Here is an 18,858-nt window from a genome sequence, read left to right as displayed (position 1 = left end):
TCCAGACATTGTCATCTCTGTGAATAAACTATCTCAGTTCAATCATCGACCCACAACAGAACATTGGGCAGCAGCAAAGCGACTTTTGCGGTATTTGATTGGAACTTTGAATGATGAACTTCAGCTGTTTAAAGATTCTCCATCTGTCTTGCATGCTTTCTCTGATGCAGATTGGGGAGGAGATCGTGATGGGTACCATTCGACAGGAGCATTTGTTGTGTATTTTGGTTGCAACTTGATTTTGTTGAGCTCTAAGAAACAAAGATCGGTTGCGCGTTCTTCGACGGAGGCTGAATATAAATCAGTGGCAAACACAGTAGCTGAACTCAACTAGGTATTGCATCTTCTCTCTGAGTTGCAGGTTCAATTAAAGAATCGCCCTGTGATTTATTGCGACAATGTTGGTGCGACACAACTGAGCTCTAATCTGGTATTTCACTCTCGTATGAAGCATGTAGCGATTGACTTTCACTTTATTCGAGAGCAGGTTCAGTCAGGCATTTTGCGTGTCTCTCATGCGGCTGCCGCTGATCAAACAGCCGATATGCTCACTAAACCCCTATCTCACCTGCCGTTTCTGAAGAATAAGGTCAAGCTAGGGCTTCGTCAACGCCCTGCAGGAGGAACACAATGATACACTGTCGATGATTTTATATATTCTATTGCCTGAAATCGGGTTGACACTACTTCCAATTGTTCACTTGTACTCTTTTCTTCAATGGAGCATTGGAGGCTGGCCTTCCGCAATTGTGGTTGCTGCCTAGCTTTGATAGTTGTCGCATTCTTAAGTTGATGCCGCAGCAGGCTGGTAAAGTGGGGTTGTCTGCCGTACTCTTGGACAAACCAATACCAAGCTAGGGCTTCATAATTGCCCTTAAGCTTGAGGGTGGGTAATAGCCAAGCCCAAGCCCATCTATATACTCTATTAGCAGATGATGAAAGAATATCTGTTAGGAAAGAATATTTGCAAATAATATTGTATCCCTATTAAAGTGGGATTTGATTTTCAAATTAGGCTTAGCAATCTGCTAGCAATCTATATAAATACATATAGTTTACATCAATAAAAATATATCTATTGTAGTAACATTGTTTTAGTCTTTTAAGAACTACTAAGACTTCTTTTTTAAGAAAGTAGGAAAATTTTGCTTAGGGAACATTCTTTTAAGAATGAAAATTTTCTTAGAGATAGGGGAAAAAAAAGAACATAAACAATTTTGGAATAAATAAAAAGTTTATTACTTTCTCATTTTATTCTTATATTTTTCCTTTATCATTCATTATTACCGCTTAATTTGAATTGAACAAAACGATTTTTTTTTTTAATAATGGATAAGCAAAGTGCTTACAAATTCATGATCTTTCAGGAAAAGATAAAAAATTTTATTATAAATTAGACTGGACCCAAAATTGGACTTCTTACGTATCTCAATTTTTGAAAAAGCTTGTATGAGTGTAAAAGTTTAATTTTTTGAAAGAATCTAGTCCACACAGTTTTAATGAATACAATGCATATATACTATTTACACAAAATATTTCTTCAGCTGATCAAAATTAGATGGATTAGAGAATTCCATTCCCTTCATATCCATTAAAGTTACAGCTTCGCCTGATAGTATCTTCTTGCTCACATGAGACCTAGCCCATTTGGCTTGAATTTTCCTTTTGGACCATGTATAGGATTTCTAGTTTCCTTTAATACTAGATCCCTTACTTCTAATCTTATGTTCTTGACCTTCTTGTTGAAATATCTTGTAATTCTTTGTTGATAACCATGAATCTAATACAAGGCTTTCATTATATTTTCATCAATAATATTCAATTGATCTTGATATCCTTTTGCCTAATATTTTTCATTGAGTTGGATTTCTTGCATAATTTTGGTTGATTGAACTTCCATTTTGATTGGTAAAACAACTTCCATACCATATACCAATGAGCATGGAGTTGCTTTTTTGGTGTTTGAATGGAAGAAGCTCCATTAGTCTACAGTCTATAAGGGAAGATGATGGTGCTGGATCTTGTACTCTTTTAATAAACTTACTGCTTCCTGTTGAAAATGAGACCCATTATAAAAAATTATCTCAAAAGGAATTATATACCTACAAAAGATGTTGATTTTGATAAAGTGGGCTACTTTCTTGGAGTTCAACATATGATAGGAAGTTATTTTCACCCATTTAGTGAAGTGATCAATCGCAACTAAGATGTATTAATGACCATTAGAGGATTCGGAATAATCCAACCAATGATATCAATGCCTCATGTTGCAGTAGGATTTAAAAGAACTAAATGCTATTTCTGCAATTTTACATAAATTTGACATTTATGGCATCTTTGTATGTATTTCGCACAAGCCTTATTCATAGTCAACCAATAGTACCCAAATTGGTAATTTTTCTAACCAAGGCTACATCATTCATAAGTGGACCTTCTTCCTCACTATGAACTGCTTCCATAATCTGTTCAGCTTGCTTCTCAGTTATACACCTCAAACAAAGATTGTTCCAAGCCAATTTGTATAATATATCTCTATTAAGAATGGAATTACCAGCTAATTGCCTTAAATTCCTCATGTTTGTCTTTGTTGTATTGATATTGTTCATTTTTCATGAAATTGAAGATGTTCCTAAACCAAGTCTTATCATCGACTAGTTGGATATTCATGTAGAAGGTTGGCTATTCTCTTATCTTAACAGCCAGTGGTTGGATTACAATTCCCTTCTTCATATCAATTATGGAGGCTAAGATAGTTAAAGAATTGGCAAATTGATTCCTTATGCCAAGAAATCCAAACATTGACGGTAAGGAATCAAATGTTTATTTTCCACTTTTTAAGAGCCTACGATACAATTAGATTTAAATCCCCATAAACATCTAGTTGCTTGATCTTTAGCTGTAACGACGATTCAAACCCGACAATGCCAGCTTCATACTCGACTTCATTATTAGTGACATCAAATAAAAGCTTGAAAGCTAGAGGTAAATGTTTTCCTTTGGGCACTATGAAGACAACTCCAATGCCATAACTCTTGTTATTCGAAGTTCCATCAAAGTAAATCTTCCGGAAAACTGTTTTTACTTGTAAGATGTCCTTATTAAGAAAACTCTGGTTTTTCCAATTTTTCCATTTATTAGAGTTGTTGCAATGGGTCCACGCCACATTGTCTGCTTTCCTAGCAATGTACTTTAGATCGAAAGTTGCTAAAACGCTAAGTATCTTGGCATTTTACTGTCGACAATGGGTCTTTCCATAAGGAATTTCAATAGGTTGTCTTTAGTAAGAATATAAGTAGTATAAGAACAAAGATATTGTTGGATTGTTTTTGTAAACCCAAACTAATGCGAGACACAACTTCTCAACCTGATCGTACTTGAGCTTATGCGTTAGCATGCATTTGCTTAAATAATATATGGCATTTTTCTTATTGGAATCTTAAACATTTTGAGCCAGCATTGCCCATATTGCTTCTTTAGTTAGTGACAAGAATAGAAGCCTTTCCAAGGCTTGGTGGTTGCAAAATGGAATGATTGAGTAAGTACTCCTTTATCTTCTCAAAGCATTGTTGGCAATCTTCATTCCACTTCATACAAGCTCTTTTCTTAAGTAGCTTAAAGATTGGCCCACAAGTATTGGCTAATTGAGAGATGAACTAGCTAATGTATTATAAACATTCTAAGAACCCCCCCCCCTAATCTCCTTTTCTATTTTAAGGACTGACATTTCTCGAATAGCTTTGGATTTAGCTAGATCAACATCAATTCCACTCTTACTTACCATGTACCTTAAGGAGATACCCAAGAATGCTCGAAAAAAACATTTGGTTGGATTCAGTTTGAGATTTTATTGATGAAGTCTAAGGAAGAATTGCCTAAGTGCATCCAAATGATTTTCGGTTGTTTCATATTTTATCAACATATTATCCACGTATGCCTCTACGTCTTGGTGAATTTCTTGGTGAATTATATTGTGGAAGATGGTGGTTTCCATTCTATGGTAGATTTCCCTAGCATTCTTTTATCCAAATGGCATTACTCGGTAACTGTATGTACCCCATTTTGTTATGAAGGTCATTTTTTCTTATTCAATGGATAAATTAGTATCTGATTATACCTTACATACAAATATGTTAAGGAGATAACATTAGATCTAGCTATGCGATCTACAAGCAAATCAATATTGGATAATGAAAAATCATCTTTCAGATAAGTCTTATTGAGATCTCGATAATCCATACACATGTAGACTTTTCCATCTTTCTTCAAAACTAGTACTATGTTTGCCAACCAAGAAGAATAAGTAACAGGTTCTATAAATCCTTATTGAGCTACCTAGTAACTTCTTTAATCATTAAAAACCATTATATCTTCAATCATCACAGTTTCTTCTTAATTGGCTTCATGTGTTCATAGTTTGGAATCTTATGAACCATTATGCTCAAATCTATTCCTACCACGTCTTTGGGTTCCCATATAAATCAATCTTTAATCTCTTATCAATTCATATAGATTTGTTTTGTCAATGAATGATGATGAAGAGTAAGTATTTTTTGGAATTTCATCTTTTTCAAGATTGATTGATTCTTTGATATTATCCTTTTTTATTTCATCTATTTTTATTTTTATTTTATTCAAGTCATATCTAGGTGAAGTAATAAATGTAAAGGAAGACAAAGGAACATAACTAGAAAATCTAAACTTTTTATCGCTAACAAAAATACCATCGTCCTAACTTATACAAAAATCAAAAAGGCAATCGAGAAGGTTAATTTCAGACTCAATAGAAGAAGAGGAAGACAAAATAAAGGACTCAGACTCGGTCTTGAATTTGGATGACTCATACTCGGTCAACAACTCAGTAGCAAGATGTATCATCATAGTACCAATTGGCGGGTAGGCTTTGAATAGGTTGAATGAGGTTGGTGGGGTCAGATTCCACTCCTCCAATCATGGAAACTTCCTCCCCTTCTTTGATAAAATATTCATTAAGTGTTTTGAAATAAGGGTGCGTAGGGTAATCAATAACTCACATCTTTTCTCATCACATGCCTTATCTTTAGCCCTATTCTCCACTTTCTCAATCTCCTCAATAGTAGGATTATATCATAAAACAAATGGTGATTTAGTAATTGAAAAATCAAAAATTGGGATATTCCTTACTGGCATTTACCCAAACCTAAACCAAGTAATTCCTTAGCAGCTGCCATGTTACTATGAGGATCAAAATCAAAAGGAACTAATTTCTTACCTTCCTCGACTTTAATAGATTGGACAATATCAAATTAAAAAGTGAAGAGAACTATGGTGGAAATTTCATGTTTGATCTCCAAAAGAGGGGTAGAATTCAGGAATTCAGATTTTCCATGTAAGACTAGTCTTATGGTAACTACATCAGTACCATAAAGGAATTTGAGTTTTTGGTAGGCGGATGAAGGTATGGCTTTTGCTTGATTTATTTAAGGCCTTCAAAGAAGGAGCATAAAATTGGATAGTATATCAATCACTTAAAATGATATTTTGAAGGTGGCAGGCCCAATAAGGACCTCCAAAGTAGCAATACTTAGGATGTCCCTTTTTATATTATCATATGCTTTCACAATCTGATTTAAGGATGTGAAATCTAAGGTTTCCAAACCTAAGCAACTTGCAAATTTTAGTGGATACACGTTTAAGGCATATCCATTATCCATCAATACCACCTGAACTATTTTCCCTCGGGTAACAACAATAATATAAAGGGATTGTTGTGGGCTGCTCCTCCTTTGGATAAGTCTACATCACTATAGGATATGGAGGTAGATTTGGTGGAGTTGGTATGAGAGGCCACTAAGTCTCAGGTGTGATTTCAATGGAAGCTTAACATTGATTCAAAGCTTTAGATAAGGCTTGGCTATGAACATAGGAAGATTGGATCAAACTCCAAATGGAAATGTTAGCTTAGGTCCTTTTAAGTTTCTTAAGGATACGGTCTTCTTTAGGTTCCATGCTAAGCTTAACTTGAGGTAGAGGAGTGGGTGTAACTAGTTGAACTGGCTGATATTGCCTTCCACTTCGAATCATAGCGTTGATCTCATCCATAAAATCATTTAGATCCAAGACATAACAAAAATAAGTTATCAACAAAGTGGGTTCCATGTCTTCTTTGGATGAAAGGATGCAACTGACATTAGCTTGGTGTTGAGGAAGTGGATTAGTGGTAATGTTTAGGCCAAGCTTGGAGGGAATGACAAGTCATTCATCAACAAGATCTTAAATCTTAAGCCTTAAGGTTTTGCAAAAATTTATAGCATGACTAGCTTTTTAATGGAATTTACAATATTCAAAGGTATTACTACCTATTTCTGAACATGTGTTTTTCACACCATTATATTAAATAAAATTAATCAGAAAAGGTGTGATTCCAAATCGATAGCCAATCAGTAAAAAAAAATTAAAAATCAGTGCAAAATAGATAACAAAATCACTTTGATTTGGCTATAATTCTCTCTAATGTGGGGTTTTTAAGACAAGGCTCCACCATTAGAAATTAGACTGAAAGAGCTTTCCAATGGTACCTTACGGGCCAAAATTAGAGTTGAAATGGGCCTCGAACCGGTCAAATCAGCCATAAAGTGTCAAATTGGACCAGAACTATAGTGCTGGAGGAGCTAGCCAGGCCTAGCCGACGGCCAGCACAGGCCAGCTAGCCAACCCTAGCCGTCGGCCGCCTCTAGTGAGCCAACCCTAGGCATCAGCCCGCCCACCTGCAGTGTAATTTTTTGCCTCCAATCCCATATTGCTTAATTTTGAACACCCCACCACCTCCTAAGCTTATAAATACCCCGAAGACCTCATTCAACACAACAATAACTTGCAAAAAAGACTTGAAGCAAGATAAGCAACCTATTTAAAGGCTTTTGCCCCTACAAGTCCTTTAGCTAAGTGTGGGTTTTTACTTAAGTGAAAAAAACCACAATATTTTAAGGGTTTTCATACCCATTTTTGGAGTCCGTAAAGGATCCTCCGAGTTGAAGATTTTAGACGGGCGCCACCTCCAAGACACCTTTAAAGCACGCTGCAAGAGGTAGGCCCCATATCCTTTTAATTTTACTGCTTTAACTTAATTAGGTTAGATTTAATATTTAATTAGGTTAGTTTAATTAAATGCCTAGTTTAGTTTAATTAAATACCTAATTAGAATTAATTAAATATTAAATTTAATTAGACTAGATTTAAATGCATGATTTATTTTAGTTTAGAATTAAATTAAATAAATTGCATGATTACTTAGAATTAATTAATTAAGTACGTAGCTAATTTTAATTAATTGCATAGGATTAATTAGATTAATTTAGCACTTAAATTATATAATTGCATGATCACTTAGAATTAGTCAATTAGCATAGAATTAATTACGTAGACTCAATTAAATGCTTTATTAGCATAGAATTAATTAGATGCATGATTAGGATTAAATTAGGACATATTAATTTAGAACCTAATTAACTACATGATCAACCTAGATTTAATTAAGTTGCATGATCATTTAGCTTAGGATTAATTAATTGTTTTCTTAACTTAGAAACAAATAATGGCATGATTAATTAGGCTTTTTCAATTAGATTAAATGCATGTTTAGCTTAGTTTAAATATATGCTTTAGTACTTAGAACGCTCAAATTAGTCTTTTTAATCACATACTTTAGGTTAGAGACCCTGAACTATTTTCTTGAATTTAAGCATCTTTTTCTCCACACTTAGCAAATAAAGTAGGAACCACACCTATGCCTTAACACTTTATTGAGCATGGCTTTGAGCACTTTATATTTATTGCTTTTTGTTGTAATTGTCTTCAATGTGAGACTCTAAGCTTTTGAATGACATGAATATGACTTAGATGAATGGATAGGATTGCTTGTTTCCTTTGCTTCATTATGCGGACCGGTTATCGGTTTCTTCTTGGAACTTTTGGCAACAAAAACCAAATGAACCATTTTGACACAAAATAGGCAACTACACCTTTTTTCTAAAACCTTTGGCGACTAAAGCCACCTTTCCAATCAATTAGGGACTAAAGGCAAAACACTTTACTTTTCAATCAACTTGGTGACTAAAGCTACTTTTTAATCAAATTGGCGACTAGAGCTGTTTTTTTTTTTTTTTAACCAATTAGCGACTAAAGCCACTTTTTCACATTCATGGCGACTAAAGTCACTTTTTCACATTCATGGCGACTAAAGTCACTTTTTCACATTTATGGCGACTAAAGCCAAAGCACTTCCACTTTTTAATCACTTGCCGACTAAAGCCACTTTTCCGTTAACTTGGTGAGTGCAGCTACTTTTTTAATCAAATGACATTTTTCCGATCAAATGGCGACTAAAGCCAACTTTCAATCAAAACACACTTTTCATAATTAAAATCCCCATTTCACAATGGGAAGAACTATGTGGTTTTGATTCATATTCAATGGGATAAGCAGGCAAACTCGATTACTAAAACTCGAGTTACGAACCAAAATTCCACAAAATCTTTTTTCTGCCCTTTCCCTTCTGTGCTTCATTCGGATTTATTTATTTCTTTTTACTAGGAGACATGTGATCATCCTAGAATCTCCGTAAAGGGCGAGAGGCAACACTCCTATCAATGCTTTGCTTTTTCTTTATTTGCTTTTGTGAATGTTCGCTTTGTTTTATAAACTTGGGGGAAACATGTGGTCATCTTAGAATCCCCTTAAGGGGACTAGAGATGACATTCCCTTTTAATTTTTTTTTTAATTTAAATGTTGCATTTTGATCTTTTATTGGGGGATGTGTGGCCATTCTAGAATCCTCTAAACGAGACTAGAAATGGCACTCCCTTTTTATTCTTTTACTACTTTATTTATCGATTTGTTTACTACTTACTTTAAATTACTTTCTTATTATTGTCATGCATTTATCCATCTTCAAATTGTTTTCATTTGATGAAGCATTAACATTTTGGCCAATTAGTCGATTGTTTTAAAAACCGAAAACCTAGTCCCTGAATCCTTCTCGGTTTCAATGATTAGTGCATTTTATCCATTTGGAGCAATGTCCAGAGTCAAACTTAGGGTTTTCCTTAGATTTTTCCCTCAAAATAAAAAATGTAAGTGGTGACTCCTTTTCAAAGAAAGCAATCAGATTAAATAGACTTTTATACCATGAACCCAACTCAATATGTGCATTCCAATTGTTTTTTAGCAGATTGGATACAGCTAGTGACTCCACTGCGGAGTTAAAATTTTTTTAACAAAGTGGACCATTGATTAGTTTAGAAAATAAGACAAAATTATTTTCAAAGCAATCTTTCAATTAGACTTTCTTTTAATGCTTTGTCTTTCATGCATCATTCCATTTGCTTTCAAGCCTTAGAACCAAATAAGATGAACTTCTGGGTTATGAGTAGTGTCGCTCCAATAACTCTCCTTGAGGCTATTGGGTTGGTCGTGAAATTACCCAACTCGCGGCGAATCATCAAATCCATTTTGAGGTGTAACGAGTATGGCCGTACTATTTGATCCATGTGCAACTTTTTGTTAGGCACATGGTTAGGTATATCACTGCTCTAGAGTGACGAGACCCTTTTAACCGAACCACCTTGCACCTTAATCTTGTAATGGCACTTGGACCCACTACCTTTAGGATGTATGTACCATAAACAACCCATGTGATTATCATAAAAATGGATCTTTCCATGCACCCATCATGCATATCACTTGCATGCATACAACCCTTGGACCTTAAGTCTAAGCACCCTTTTGTATCCAAACCCAGAATCTCAAGTTAAGTACCCTACCTTCCAAACAATAAAGCCCTAGTAACCTAGGAATGTCTTTGCCTTAAATCCTAAATTTCTAGGTACCTTCCCTCTTTCGATGAAACTTTAACCATTGTATCTTTACTCTTTCAAACATTAAAACCCTAGATTTCTAGGTACCTTTTTCTTTGCAAATGTGAGTGTACCCAACACATGGATATATCTTACCTTTTGACATATAAAGCCTAAAATCTTAGGCAACCCCTACAAAGCGAACCCAATATCATTCTATGAATTATATGTTAGTTATATGCCCTATAGCCAATTTAATTGGTTATATTTTGGATATAATATTTCATGTAATAAATAAAATAGACTTTTATTTTTCTTTTTTATTCTATTTATTAAATCTCGGTAAAATATAAAATCTATGAGACAATACTGCTTTGCGAAACAAATTATAATGTGATTATAATTATGATTTTTATATTTGCATTAAAGTAATATCTCTAAATATTCCTGGTCAATGTTCTTCTCATTATTGGACGATGGTTAGAACTGTTGAGACTGATACATATTATGCTCTTTCTTTAAGAAAGCAGCTACTCTCATAAGCTGACATATATGTGATATCTAGAACTAATATGTAGGTGCTTGTTATTTAAACAAGTCCACTGAATTAACCTGCATGAGAATTCCATATGGAGAGTTACCTTTGTCTATGGAATACTCAAGTGATGATTGTGTAAGTGATCCTTTGACTTGAAATTACTAAGCTATCTGGTATGGAGATGTTTATGTTTTGATTCTTCGTTCACATTATTCATTCATTAATAATAAGCAATGATTAATTGGATATAGTAGGAACTATATGGAGATACTTGTGTAATTAAGAGAGAATTCATCACCCTAGGTAAATCAAGAAAAATGTTCTAGCTGTTCTCCATTAGTATTGATTAAGAAATCCTTGCGCATGGAAGAATGAAATTAGCAAATCAAGATTTGGAATTTCATTCAACTGATTAATGGCTAAGATTAAGTGAACTAACATGATTTAGTAAAGCAGACACACTTCATGCCTAATTACTAAATCAAAACATTAATGATTAAGGGATATTAATTACACTGATAAATCAAGCATTGAAAGGTTAAGTCAAACCATTCTGACTTTCCAAATATTTGGATAGTCATGACATGTTGTTAAACAATGTACTTAACTTTCAAATATTAATTAATTAATTTAATTTATATTTATCGACAATATTTTAATTGGAACCTAAAAGGTCACACACATAAGAATGAATATAAGAAAGTGAAAACAAGAAATCGAATCAAGTATGACTTGATTACAAATAAGTTTTGAAAAATTAAGGGCAAAATTATAATTTATATTTAATTACAATTTTACCTAAATTATTAAGTATTGACTTAATTAATTTATGTCTAAAATTTATTAAATTTATTAAAATAGATTTTAGATTAAATAAACCGAAAATTTTAATTATGATTTATTTATTTAAATAGTTAAATAAAATAAATATAATTGATTAAATTGAAAATCCTATTACTATATGTATTATGATTTATTTATTTAAACTGTTTAAATAAATAAATATGCACATATATATTTTAGTTATAATTTATTTATTTAAAAGGTTTAAATAAATAATTTTATTTATTTATTTATGAGCTTATAAGGTTTAAGAGATAGTCTAGCAATGTAGTTGTTTACAGCCACAAAACAAAGCAAAGAGCGTAAGATAGTTAACACCATTGCACTCTCTAATCTCTCAACCCTTTAAAATAGTTTTAGAGTTTTTCAATTATTCATTCGTGTAGATACTATTAGAGGCCGGACAATTGGACACTTGTTGTTGCGACAACCTAGCCGCATAGATCGAAGTTTCGAAGAATTTACAAAAAATGTATTCTTCTAAACAATTTTATTGCTTTAATTATTTAAACGGATCCCTGTTAAAATAATTATTTTATTATTGATATTGAAACTTAAAATTATATATGGGCAGCTTGTTGCTCGTGAGATTCTTATCAAGAGTACACAAGAACCTCCTGTTACTAATATGGTTGTACGACCTAACAATTTTTCACCACTACTTCTATCTACACCACCTAGATCTGTCAACTAATTTCACCCAAAGAATACAATTTTTTGGTGCATCTAATATTGTTTTTCGTCCAAGAGGACCTTGTCAAATATGTGGCCTTAAAAATCATGTTGCAGACCAATGTCGCCATAGATATAATCCTACCTTTTCTGGTCCACGTCCTACAAATTATCCACAAGCCAATTATAATTCATATGGATGTTCACCATCTTTCTCTTCAAAAAAATAGTTTGTTTCAACTTCTAATCCTTGGTTTCTAGATACTGCAGCTAACTACCATATTAAACCAGATCTTTCCTCCTTGAGCATTGCAGATGATATAAAAGGACTAATCGACTCCATGTACGCAATGCAAAAGGTTTACAAATATCTCATACTGGTATAGCATCTATCCCTTCTTCAATTGGTTCCTTAAAATTAAATGATGTCCTTTGCGATCCTTTCATTATTAAAAAAAAACTTATTTTCTGTCCAAAAATTCACTACCGTTAATTTCTGCTTTTTTGAATTTTAGTCATCTTATTTTGTTGTTAAGGATCAAGTTACCAAGAAGGTAGTAATTTAGGGACCCAATATGAACGGGCGTCTACAATAAACTTGGCATGCTAGAATATCCACAACGATTATCTTCCTTTTCCGCATCATTATCAAAGTAGGAAATGTAAGATATTTTCAAAGTTATCTTACATGCAGTCCCACGCACAAGTAATAATTATCTTGGATTTTAGATTATTTTTCATATTTTGGGCTGGGACCTCACTTTTGGGTCGGTGGTAATGAAAAATAAATAGAGTTCATAATTTAGGATGTTAAAATGGCTTATAATACAGAAATTAAGTGAGTTAGAATTGAGTTTAAAAAGGTTTGTTTCATAAATTGAGTACTCTGGTATGACATGGCCTTAAATGGTTCAAGTCATATATATCGATTCATCTAATATGTTTAGTTAAGGATAAAAAAAAATTTCATATATATATATTTATTGAGTCATACGTGTTATGGATGTTACATATATCGGATTTTCTAATATACTTGCGATCCATATATATTTATAATCTATATATATAAAAGTGGGAATGAGGGGGGAATAATGAAATTTTCTATATCTCCTTTAATGAAATTTAAAATATCCTAAAATACTCTTAATGATGACTAATCAAAAAATTACGATTTATTTATTGATTAAATGTAATGTATTAAAATTATATTTTAAATAAATACATATATATAATTAAGCATTTCAAAATTTTAAGGAATGATAATATTAATTCACATTTACTAAACATATAATACTACTTTACGTTTATTACTATAAAGAATATTCACTCTGTGTATTAATAATATATAACTAGATTATTTTCAAAAAATAATATAAACCTACATATATTCAACCTATATATTATTATATAGCAAACGTGCGTATTATATGATAATGAAATATAATATATTACCTACATATTATGTTTATTATAATCTATATATATATTTATCTATCTATTTATACTATATAAATTGGGAATAAGGAAAATAATGAAATTTTTGATAGTGCCCTTAATGAAATTACACTTTATTAGTTGATTGGATATTAGAAAAATAATTTTAGTGGATCCTAACATAACTTGCTTTGCAATTTTCATTTATTGATTTGAGTTTAGTTTTTTTTTTTTTTTTTTTTTTTGTCCATCAATATTAAATGTCATTAAATTTTAGTCTTTCCAATCGAAGAAGTGGTTGATTTTTAAAATTCAAATTGGTAATTTTTTAAAATAATTTGTTTCTTATTATTTGTTGAATTCTCAAAATAATTTTTAGTCTTAATAATAATTTTTTATTTTTTAATTTTCTTTTCACTGAATTAATCTTTAATTTAGTAAGAGATATATATATCTCATTTAAAATAAATAGATGATTAAACATTTTTATTTTTCATAATATTTTTTTCTCTTATATTCTAAATCTATTTGACTTAAAAAAAATAATATTTATGAAACTGAAAAAAAATAGAACTATATATTTCTGTTTTGGGTCACTTTTTAGTGTTTCAAGAATTTATGTGTGTGTGCATATATTCCTTTCTCTAATATACTGAGTAAGTAATACTGCAACTAAAGCCAAATTGATTACCATTATCAATTCAGATTATCTTCTCATTTTTTTTATCTAACAATAAAAAATAATTTATTATTATTTTTAATTATATTTATATATAGATATTGATATGGGGTTTAGAGTAGGAATTGAAGATTGAGTGATGACTTGATTGTCTTTTTAGGCACCTATTAGGAATTTAAGAATATGCATTTATAAATTAAGGACTAAATGATTAAATTTAGGGACGAGTTGAAGTTTATTTTAGATTTGCATTTATAAATTAAAGACTAAAGGATTAAATTTTCTTTTTGGGCACCTATTAGAGGGTTTAAGTATCCGCATTTATAAATTAGGGATTGAAAAATTAAATTTAGGGATTGGTTGAAGTTTTATGGTAAGACAACTTTCATTATATAAAAATAAATTAAGTACATAAGAAGTAGCGTTATAAGTAGCTTGAACGGTAAAGTCTAATGCAAATTAACCAATTATATTTAATTTTTGTATATAAAAATTTATGCTTTAATATCTTATAGATGAAAAAATTAAAACAGTGCAAAAAATGATTATATAACGAGCATAATCAATGTACAACGCACGTCATAAAAAAGGCTAGTATATATAAAGTATGAATGGAAACCATTGGATTCATAAAACTCCTCTACGGAGTTTTAATTTTATTAGTTGATTAAAAATATAATTAAGGATAATATAGTCGTATTCTAATTAGGAAATTTTAATTTTATTGATATTTTATTGGTTGATTTAGTCACATTCTAATTAGAAAATTTTTAATTTATTTGTTTATTAATTAATTAATATTATATAAAAATATCATTAAGTATAATTTAGCCCTATTTTAATTAGGAAATTTTAAATTTTATTGACTAAAAAATTAAAATAAGATATAATAATATAAAATATTTTGCAGATGTTTAAATAGACTAATACCTACTTATTAGTACACTAGAAAACAAAAAAAAAAAACAAAAAATAAAAATCTTTTGATTCATTTACATAAATCCTAATCGATAAATTATACAAGAAACGGAAAAAAGAGTTATTAGTTGATTATAAATTATTCATTTTAAAGAAAATCATTAAGGAATATTAAATATTAACTAAATAGAAATATTAAATCAATTAGGAATCCTAATATTAATCTAATCAATCTAAAATCTCACTATAAGTAGGCCTCTTAGAGCTAATTGAGAGAAAGCAAATGTTATCTCCAAAGGATCAGATGGTACAAGAGTTCCAGTAGAATGGTAGTGTGGTTGGTTTTCTCCAAATAGTTGGAATTTTCAGTTAATAAATTTCAATAATATAAGTGTATTTCATCTCTTGAAATTCTAATGAATTCACAATTTGTGATTTGTTTTGTTTTAAGCACTTTAATTTTATTGATGGAAAAATAAAAGTAGTTTAATTTTAATTGGTTATATTAATTTACTAATTTTTCATAGGCAAATATTATAAACAACCTTATTTGATTTATGATATTTTGTGGAATTATTATTATTATTATGTCAATGTTATTTTTTATCAACATTAAATTGATAACAATCAGTAATATTGGTACTAAGTTTAAGGTTTGCAAATCAAATCTTATAAAACAAAACCATAAAGCAAAAAGATAATTTAGCTTTCTTTTATTTTTTGCAACAAATACACTTAAGTTCAAAATGAAAATACTTTTTTATGGATAGCAAATACCAGAAAAGAAAATTTTCAACATGACTAACAGATACTGTATGAAAAAAAATGAAACTTTTTTTAATCATTCATTTATATTTATAATCAAATATCTTTCTATTAGAGTGAAAACATCCAGAAGATTGCATTCAGTAAGAATTTTCCAAATTTTATCCACTAAAAATGAAAAAGAAAGCATTTTTATTTAGTTTGTAAGCAAAAACTAACATAAGAAATACCAATTTATATAAGAAAAGCTCTAAATTCTCAATATTCTTAGAGCAGAAATATGAAACCAGCAAAAAATAGATGAAAACAAAGAAATTAGATAAAAATAAAAGAATTATGCGGTCTCAATTTCTAAACTTCACATATATAATCAACATTCAACCATTAAAATTAGAGTCGAATTCTCCAATTGGGAACTGTACGAATGGAAAAATAGCTGCAAATATAGATTATATATAGCAAAACTATAGATTCTAGAGATTCTAGAGTTTGGGGTACTAACCGGAGAAAGCAAAAGAATCAGAAGAGAGACGATAAGTTACAAATAACTTTACAAGGACCAGTCTCAATAATGTTATCAATAATCATTTTTATTATATATTTTACTTTTTTAGAATAATATATCAACTTTAATGATACATCTTGTTGTTTTGTTACTTATAACTTTTCTTAAAAGGTTATGTAATTATTAAACTTTTTTATTTTATTATTTCGTGAATACTCTTAGATTTTTAGTAATATTAATTATTGAACAAAAATTAATAATATATATATATATATAAATTAATAAAAAAATTATATATATAAATTAAATTACTACTTGAAACGAGTAAAAGTCAAGGAGTATAAATACATGAGTATAAATAACGAGTAGAAATAACATGCAATGCACGTTCATAAAAACCAACTCAATTTAATTGTATGATTTTAAACTTTCTAACCTTTATATAACTCATTTAATTAAATAATTTATATTTATCATGTTTGTGTCATATGTTTAATTTTTTATTGTATTCATATCGACTCTAATCATATTATTTATTAAATAGGTTGGTGTTAAATTTGGAAAAACCAATTCGTTTTGACATCCCCTGTTATTGACTAAGAGTTTTTTTAAATAAAAAAAAAAAACAGAGAAAAGTTTCTTTATTAATTGGTGTAGAGGATGTGAAAGAAAGCACATGACACTGGCATGTGATGATAATTGGCATAGAGATGACTTAACGAAAGCACATGACATGAGACTTACTTCATCACAAAATTTTAATTGGGTGAGAATATTTGCCATGTGAATCTTTTTTTATTTATTTATTTATTTTACAAAGATGATAATAATCAATAAAAAAATAATATAAAACCTTTAACTTCAAATAAGACTAATATTACAGATTACTTCATGTGATATTTAAAATAAAAATTTATTTAGTCAAATTTAATGTGGTATCTTTAAACATAAACGCTATAAAATTTAATTAATTTTACAAAATATTTTATATTACACAAGATCAATTAATTTTACAAAATATAAAATATTTTATATTTTAAATTGGCATTAGTTAACAAATTCAATTAACTGGATGTTGAATGACAGGAAAATTGACAATAATTAAATTTGTAATAGATTGTATTAAATAAAAAATTAGATGGATATATATCAAGTTATATATACAATCTAGTTTACAAAAAATGAATATTAATTATCTTTTAAGAAACTATTGGACGTTACAAATAAAGGAGAATCTCTTGCTTTCTGAGAGTAAAAAATTCACCCAAACAATATTTCTAAGCTACTAAAATTTTAAAAGAAAGAAAAGAGAACAATGATAAGAAGAAGAGAAAGATTTGTGTTTGATCGATGGTAGTTTTTATGCAGGGTTATAGGATAATTCAACCTATTTAATTCAAATAAAAGTTTGATTAATGGAATCAAACTTGATTACTTTTAACAAGCTTAATTATATATAAACAGTACTCATTCTGTTCCCCAATACTTGTTACATTCAATTTGTGTAAGTTACATTAAATTCTTCGGTGAATAACTATCCTATCCTTAACTTATCCAAGTTAAAATAAATTATTGAGAAATTGAAGCAATCACTATTATTTATATACAAAGGGTAAAAATGAAAAAAATAATTTACTATTCGTGAAATCCCATAAATGTGACAAATATTTGAGAATATAGTAGTTTATCAAATGTAACAAGTATTTGGGAAGAGAGGAACTAAAAACAAAATAACAAATACAATAATATTAAAAATAATTATATCTTTCTTTATATATTGTAATTTATTATGAAATAAAAGTTACTCCCTCTGTTCTCTTTATTCAGAGAAAACAGAAAAAACTCTTAGATTAAAAAAAATTAGTTAAATGGAGTTTTCCCCTTAAAATGCTTTTCATTTCTTCATTAGTTATGGCAACAATAGCTGATACAAAAGGTAATTCCAAGAAGTGCTTTTTATTGCCTACTTACATCATTTAGATATCACTTCCAACCTTCTTTATTAACTCTATTACACTTTATTAGAATGTGGCCGTTTTACATGATATGCATCCAAAAGCGAAAAATTTCGAAGTCAAATTAAACTCAAATTTTTGAATTTATTCATTGAATGCCATAAATTTTCAAAATTTTCAGCGAAAATAGAGAGAAGACCTAAATTTTGGCTCTAACTTGTTTAAACTTGAATAATTTTTCAATTCAAATTCAAAATTAAAAGCAAAATATGTTTTCTCCAAATTTAAATGAAATTCAAAATGTAGTGCCAAATACAATACATTGAGGCCAAAATAAAATAGAACTTAGAGCCAAATTTTTTGAGTTTACAATCAGACTCTTTGACTTCTAAACTTTGGTCACATATAAATGAAATCACAGTTAATTATCTGATTCAAGGAAAATCTATTCATTTCCCCATAACATCTAAATCAGTCACCCCATATCCAGAAACGACCACTACTTTGCGTCCTCCAGACTTGAATCCTATACATAGTTAGGGTTGACCGTGGATCGGGTTTGGGGCGGATTTCATAATATCCATATCCGATCTATGGAAAATCCAAGTACCCGATCCGTGACCCGCCCCATTTCAAATCGGATCGGGTTGGGTTGCGGGTCAGGGAAGATCGGGTCGAATAATACCCATTTATATAAAAATAATAAATATGCTAGAAAA

Source organism: Jatropha curcas, chromosome 6 (genome assembly GCF_041381405.1).
Source record: "Jatropha curcas cultivar XTBG-Jc1 chromosome 6, XTBG_Jcur_1.0, whole genome shotgun sequence".
Classification (NCBI taxonomy): Eukaryota; Viridiplantae; Streptophyta; class Magnoliopsida; order Malpighiales; family Euphorbiaceae; genus Jatropha; species Jatropha curcas.
The sequence above is the reverse complement of the archived record's forward strand: the minus strand, read 5'-3'. Positions refer to the sequence as shown.